The sequence below is a fragment of the Chelonoidis abingdonii genome, chromosome 4, assembly GCF_003597395.2.
Source record: "Chelonoidis abingdonii isolate Lonesome George chromosome 4, CheloAbing_2.0, whole genome shotgun sequence".
In the NCBI taxonomy this organism is placed as follows: Eukaryota; Metazoa; Chordata; order Testudines; family Testudinidae; genus Chelonoidis; species Chelonoidis abingdonii.
Window position 1 is genome coordinate 962,773 of NC_133772.1, and position 7,907 is coordinate 970,679.

Here is a 7,907-nt window from a genome sequence, read left to right on the forward strand (position 1 = left end):
AGAGCAGGCTGGCCAGGGGGAGCCCCACAGGGGACAAACCCTCCCAGCCAGCCCGGGGTGAGGGAGGAACCCCATGGAGAACAGGGGCGGGGGGTGGAGCAGGGGCCCAGAAAAGAGGAAGGGGCATTTCCAGGAGTGGTGAGGGGGCAGGGCCAGGGAAGCGGGCGTGGCCAGGTGCAGTGAGGGGAAGTTGCCAGGCAACAGAGCATTGCCAAGGGGGCATTGCCAGGAACAGTGAGGGGGCAGGGCCAGGGAAGGGGGCATTGCCAAAGTAGGGAGCTTTGTCAGGAGTGGTGAGGGGGCGGGGCCAGGGAAGGGGTCATTGCCAGGCAAGGGGGCGTTGCCAGGCGCAGTGAGGGGCCAGGGCCAGGAAAGGGGTCATTGCCAGGGAAGGGGGTGTTGCCAGGAGCGGTGAGGGGGCAGAGTCAGGAAAGGGGGCATTGCCAGTAAGAGTGAGGGGGCGGGGTCAGGGAAGGGGGCGATGCCGGGAGCAGTGAGGGGCTGGGGTCAGGGAAGGGGGTGTTGCCAGGAGCGGTGAGGGGGCGGGGTCAGGGAAGGGGGCGTTGCCGGGAGCAGTGAGGGGCTGGGCTCAGGGAAGGGGGTGTTGCCAGGAGTGGTGAGGGGGCGGGGCCAGGGAAGGGGGCGTTGCCAGTCAGAGTGAGGAGGCGGGTCCAGGGAAGGGACCATTGCCAGGAGCGGTGAGGGGCTGGGGCCAGGGAAGGGGGCGTTGCCAGGAGCGGTGAGGGTCGGAGTCAGGGAAGGGGGCGTTGCCAGGAGCAGTGAGGGGCAGGGTCAGGGAAGGGGGCGTTGCCAGTCAGAGTGAGGAGGCGGGTCCAGGGAAGGGGGCGTTGCCAGGAGCAGTGAGGGGCTGGGGCCAGGGGAGGGGGCGTTGCCAGGAGCAGTGAGGGGCTGGGGGGGGCGTTGCCAGGATCAGTGAGGGGCTGGGGACAGGGAAGGGGGCGTTGCCAGGAGCGGTGAGCAGCTGGGGACAGGGAAGGGGGCGTTGCCCTAGATCCAGTGGAGGGTCTGGGAAGGGAAGGGGCAGTTGTCAGGGAGTCAGTGAGGGGGCGGGGCCCAGGGAAGGGGGCGTTTGCCAAGGCTGCGGTGAGGGGGGGACTCGGGGCCAGGGATCGGGGAGACGTTGCCAAGTGTTCAGAGTGAGGAGGCGGGTCCAGGTGGAAGGGGCCGTTGCTCAGGATTCAGTGAGGGGTGGGACAGGAAGGGGGCGCGTCTGCCAGGAGCGTGAGGGGCTTGGGGCAGGGAAAGGGGGCGCTGCCAGGATTCATGAGGGGCTGGGACAGGGAGAGGGGCGCTGCATAGGAGTAGTGAGGGCTAGGGACCAGGAGGGGGCGTTGTCCAGGATCAGTGAAGGGGCTGGGGACAGGGAAGGGGGCGCGTTGGCAGGGCAGTGAGGGGCGGGGCCAGGGAGGGGGCGGTTGCCAGGAGCAGTGAGGGGCTGGTGGGGGGGGCGTGCCAGGATAGTGATGGGGCGGGGACAGGGAAGGGGCGTGCCTAGTGATCAGTGGGGGCTAGGGATCAGGGAAGGGGTGCGGTTGCGCGTAGGATCAGGTGGAAGGGCTGGGGAGGGAAGGCGGGCGTTGCCAGCGAGCAGTGAGGGGCTGGGATCAGGAAGGAGAGGCGCGTTTTGCCCAGGGATGCGTGAGGGGCTGGATTTTAACGGGAAAGCGGGCGGTGCCCTAGAGCTAGCGGAGTGGAGTTGCTGGGTCGCATCAGGGTGACGCACGAGGAAGGGGGCAGCTTTGCGCCCCTAGGGGGCAAGTGTACCATGTTAGGGCTGAACGGGGGAAAGGGGCGGTACGTCATTAATAGGAAGGCGATAGCAGGGGCTAGGGGACAGGGTAGGGGGCGTTAGTCCGGGCCAGGCAGCAGTGAGGGGCTGCAAACGGGGAAGGGGGAGGTTGCCCAGGAGCGGCTGAGGGCTGCGGGATTCCAGCGGTAGGGAAGCGGGGAGAGCGTCTTGTGCCACTCAGGATCAGTAGAGCGGCTTGTGGCACAGGGAGCTGGGGCGTTGCAGAGAGAAGTGAGGGGCTGGGGCGAGGGAAAGGGGGCGTTGTCGCAAGGAGCAGTGAGGGGCTCTGGGCCAGGGAAGGGGGCGTTGCCTAGGAGCAGTGAGGGGCTGGGGCCAGGGACAGGGGCAGATTGCCTAGGAACAGTGAGGGGGACAGGGGACAGGGAAGGGGGCGGAATAGCGTACGAGGCTTTGCAGCGGTGATAGGGGGCCGCGAGAGAATGGAGAATGGGCGGAATGAGTGTTCTCAAGGAGGTAGGTTTTGTAGAGAGGCTGGGGCCAGGATAGGGGTGCGTGGGTCTCTGGGCTAGTGAGGCGAGCCCCAGGGTCTAGGTTGCAGCCCGAAAAACAAACCATCTCAAAACAATGGTGAAAGCTAAGCACCATCGGACCTTTCGAAGAATTGCTTAAGGGACATGGCCGAGTTCCCAAGCGCGAGCAATCCACAACCTTCATTTATCATCTTGTTAGGGAGTCGTCCTTTGAAGAAGAGCTCCGGGCCAGCCGTAGGGGTCCTATGAGAGGGGTGGCATTTGCTGGGCCTTGATCTTCACGGGCATTGGAACACGAGCATGTGCTTGTGGTGGAGGATGAGGGGGTCTCCTTCGGCGAGCTCCCCCAGCATCAACCGGGGACGCGTCTCTACATTCTATATGACATTCACTGGTCACTCTACCGTCGCCCTGCCAAGTGCGCGCGGCGACGCATGCCCCTGAACCTGCTCAGCCATGCACCACTCACTACAAACATCTTTCCCAGAACGGTGAAGGGTATGACCTCGCGAGTTCCTAGCAGCACTAGTCGGCACCACTTATTTATTATCAGGGTCGCTTCTACGAAAACCACTATCATAGCTCTCCCCATCCCTCTCGGCCAGTAGTACCGGGGGAGGAACCGAGAGTATCGGCTCCACCAGCTCACAAGCAGTTAATTGCTGCAATTTAAGATTGCACGATCATAAGTCCCCTCGTTGAGAAATAGAGGATCTTGCACCACGCACGAGCATTAGCACCAGGGCAGAAGCACCTCATGACGTCGGGCATCCCAGCCTCTGGTCACACTCGCTGATAAGTCGAACACCAGCCAACACTGCAAATCTTCCCTCCCTCTCGCAGACGACCAGGAAACCAGGAGTCCACCTAGCACTGCGCACACACATACACCATTATGAGTTCAACACACTCATCCCTACCCGAGATGTCACACAGATCTGAGAACATGCAGAATGAGAAGAAATTAATTTTTCTCGTGATCAGTACATCAAGCGTGGCTTTCTATTAGTATGATGTAGGGAGTGGGATAGGAGGAGGAGGGTGCAGTGTATCATGAATTCTACACCGAACTGTCGAACGATACTTAAGGTATCAGAGGCAATACCGAGATCTGTCCGAAGTCAATTAAGCACAAGGTTAGGGCCAGTGAACTGGTAGATGGCCTTGCCAAAAAAATGAAATGCATATCGTCACACCTTGGACAAAGACCACTGACATAACTTACACCGCGCATCAGCTGGCGTGGAAAGGTGGCTAGCGCTAGGTAGTCCATTACTCGCTCGGCAGGGGCCGGCAAGCTTCTCGTAAAGAGCACTTCCGATGGTAGGAGAGATCATATGGCTATTCGTTGGACTTCTAGCAGGAAGAGAGTCCGGATATTTTGCTTGTTGACAAACGAGGAGGGCGCTATCGGTCACAGGGTGATGGAGGAGCAGAGGAGCTCAGATTTACGTACCGGCCGCCAGGGCAGGGACTCGGGCTGGCTCGGTCGAGTGAGCGGTAGATATACGGTGCGGGGTGTGTGCAGGAACATGATGGGTGGGGGACCCGGTATGTCCCTGGGTTGTGTCTCAAGACGCATGCAGCTCTAACTCTGTGGCAGGAGAACTGTACCAGGGATGATGGTACTGACGGAGACGGATAGGGAAGTGTTCTGCCTATTTCGAAGATACTGTCTTCCACCAGTCGTCTCACGCGTAGGAGAGGGGGCCGAAACGCTCAGTGCCTCCTGCATCCAGACAGCATGGCCTTACTATCACACTTTTGTTCTCGGACCTGTGACCATCGTGGTGAGGTTCCTACCCTAAGGTTTCTAGGCGCGGCAGCCGTTACAAGGCTGTGAGATTGAGAGGAGATACGAGACTTTTGGGAACCAGAGGATTTCTAATAGTTTGCATCGCCACTCTCCGTCTCAACCTATAACAGATATCACGACAGTCTTATAGCGACCAATTGAGCTCGTTCCCAACTTCTCTCATCGGACCAGCCCAAGTCACGACCGTTCTTGCCGCAGCCTCAAAGCCGCTATGGCCACGGAGGAAGGGAGGGACACTAGCCCATGTCCCAAATCCACGCCGTCCTCCAGCCTCTCAGCCCAATCAAAGGATGATGTGTCAGGACAACGGCTGACCAGAATGAGCTGCCAAAATGAACGATTACAGAGCGGGCAACTGAATGAACTACAAGGAACACCGGCTACGTGACCTAGAGGGCAGACAGCACACATGCATCAGCCAGCCGGGGAGACGGCACAGAGAGCCCGACCAATCGGCCTACTTTATAGGATCACTATGCGGGCTCAAGCGCAAAACTTCCCTTGCTCCTACCCGAGCCCATTATATACTAGTGTTGGGTTCCAACCACATTCTCCCTCAGCTCATAAGCCCTCGCCTCCACATCCATAGCCCCACTTCTTCTTTTTCTAGTGAATTGGGCTGAGAACAGTCCAAATTAACGTTAACCGCCCATTCCCATTACCACACAACCACAGATCAATTTAAAAAGCAAAACCTTCATAAGACCAATGGCTCTAACCTCGTGTCTACGAATTCTTGGAGCCACCGCCAACAATAGCAACATTCTTATTTCTGCGATTCCTACCAATTGTTTTCCATTCCAACTTGATGCTGCTGCCATTGCTTGGCGGCCCTTCTATGGGGTTACTATCTGACTAGGGTAGACGGACAGATTTTGAATAATCCGCGAAGTCAGCCTAAAACCCCTGCCCGGGCGCTCCATAGCCCTTTGACTTGTGACGCCCCATTCGCAATGGACCAAGCCACATCCCTATCGCCAACGCTGAAGTCAGGACCCCCACATCCCCAACTGCTCACACATTGCTGGGACGTGAACCGCACTCCGGCCCACCACCGCCGCCTCGCCTCCCTCTGAACCCCATACCCCAGACTCGACCCCGATGCTGGACCAGCCCATACCTACACCCCACCCCCAGGGCACTAAATCACCACCATTAGCCTTTAGGACATAGCCTTCCTCACCGCATGCATGCCGAACGACCCAATGAATCTGGAACCAGCCCATCCTGTAGGAGTAGCAATCTCTTGTCATGATAATATAAGTAAACAAGCCGATCGACAGCTCACCACCCTCTTTCTACCTCCAATCTCCAACTGGCCCCTTTCACTACACGTAACCTACAGGGAATGTAGAGCAAGGTCCACAATAGGGCTACATCACTCACCTTCAATCAAGAATCGCCCCGACTATCTAGCCTTCCCATCTCGCACGGTCTGCAACATTCATGGGCTCTCCCCTTAGCTGACGTTTTCAGTACACTTGCCTTATCTTCCCCATCCTTCCGCGCAATGACTCTTTCCCAGCGTGGATGGGCGTCCTTCCGGCTCCTGCCTGCTCCACTTCGTTGCAGGCGTGTTTTCGGCCTACCCGCCACGCGTCTGGCTGCCTCTGTTGGCGGAGAGCCCTCCTATCCCGGTGGGCCCATCCCACGGTAACACGCTTTGCGGGCGTGACTCGTGTTTTTCTGGGCTGTGGACCGGTGTCTGCGTGGTTAGGCGAGCCCTCTGCTGCACCCAACTCCGCTCTTGCCTCCGTTTGGGACGTGTTGTGCTTTGGGGCTGACGTTTCCCCTGCGCATTCGGCCGTACAGCGCGGCGTTTCTTGCACCGCCAAGCTCCCCGAGCGGCTACCGGGCCTGGGCCCATCGCCACCGCCACTGTGCAGCTCCCCATCTCCCCCTCAACCGTACTTAAATTCCGGTAGTGAGGCCATGTGCGGTGGGGTCCACCAAGCAAAGTGGCTCGGTCGCTTAACTCTCCTCTCTGGCCTGCGCTGCCCCAGCTTCCTCCAGAATCGTCATTGCTCGGGGGGTGGCGGCAGCAAACGACGCCGCCTCCTCGAAGGCCCACCTCGGGGGGCATGTGCTAGATTCCTAGAGGGATGAGGGGCGTCCTATAGGGTCCTAACCCAGCTCCCACTGCACGGTTGCTGAAAGCTTCTGTCTTCATGGGGGGATAGCTAGACTCTGGGCCAGCCTGAGGAACTCGCAGAGCTCCCCCCTCAAAGCCCCCCAGAGGCCCTCTCACTCCCCCCTTTCAGCGGAATATATGCAACCTCCAGCAACGATGGGGGCGGGGATGTCCAGGCGCCCCTCCCCACAGGTGTGGGATGCCTTAACTGGGGGGGTGGGGAGTCCTTTTTGGATGGTGCGGGGGCTAGGCTCTCCACCCCCCCTCAGGATGGATCCTATGGGGTCAAGGATTCTGACAAGGACGGGTTTACGGGGCCTCTGGGGGGGGAGGGGTCAGGGAAATAGGGGAGTGAGACTCTACCAGGAAGCAGGGCGGGGGAATAAGATTGATGGGGCCTACACAGCGGCAGGGGATCGCTCTCGGGAAGGGGCTCTATGGGCGGGGGGGCTATAGGGCGCGGGGATGGCTTCCAGGGGCGCTGATTAGGAGGGGTCATATGGGCGGGGGTATAGGGCGAGGATGCTCTCCAGGGGCGTATAGGCAGAGGGTCTATAGGCGGGGGTAGGCGCGGGGGGCTTCTCCAGGGGCGTATAGGAAGGGGTCATAGGGGACGGGGGGCTATAGGCTCGCCGCGATGGCTCCCAGGGGCAACAAAAAAAAAACCGCGCCCCAGACCCTACTACCAACCCCAATTGGGTGTAAGCGAGTAGTGTGCATGTCTATGAGCGGGCCAGGGGGGCCTAATATAGGGATATTTCTTATTTCCCAGAATGTCTCAGGCCACAGAACGTGGGGGGCGCGGGATGGCTCTTCCAGTGGGCGCGGATCGCCCTGATTATACTAAGGAGGGGTCCTTAAGTGCGGTTCGGGGAAGGCTTATAGGCGCGGTCGTATGTAACATGTGCTTCTCCAAGGCGGCGGGCGGGCTATAACGGAGGGCTCTCAGTCAGGGCGGGGGGCCGCGGGGGCTACTCCAGCGAGACGCCACGTTAGGAGGGCTCACCGGGGGTGACGGGCGCGGCGTTCGGCTTCGTCTCGGCCCCCACTCCCCGCTCTCCTTCCGCCGCCGCGGCACGACGCACCATCGGAACCGCCTCCTCGACCCCCGCATCGCGGACCTCATCTCCCCGACTCCAACGATTGCGAGCGCTCAAGACGAGAGCCAAACTCCGGAACAAAGGCGCCAGGCGGGCCCTCCGACGCGCAGAGGCGCGGTCGCGCGACGCGGGCGCTCCCAAGGCCCCACGGGCAGCAACAATATAGGAGCATGGCGCAGCTATGGCCGCGCAGGACAGTAGAAGGGGCGCATTGCGAACAACTGGTCGACGGCAGGGCTCATCGTTAGCGACGTACAGGCCTCAGGAGGCTCAGTCGATCCCGTCTTCACCGCAGTATTAGGATATATAGGTAGGGGAGACCTGCAATGGCGACATGCGCAACAGGCCAAGACTCGGCCTGAGGCGATAGTGAGTGCACATGGACGCGAAAGGTACGGACTGAGCGGACCAGGTAGCAACAACGCACGCCAAGTCATGCCGCCAGGAGAGCGCGAGACAGACGGGCCTAGGGCGCCTTAGTGGAAACCCTGAAAGGGGGTACGGACCGTCTGTGATTGAGCTAAGAGCTCTCGCGCTAAATGACACTTGGCGTGGGCCA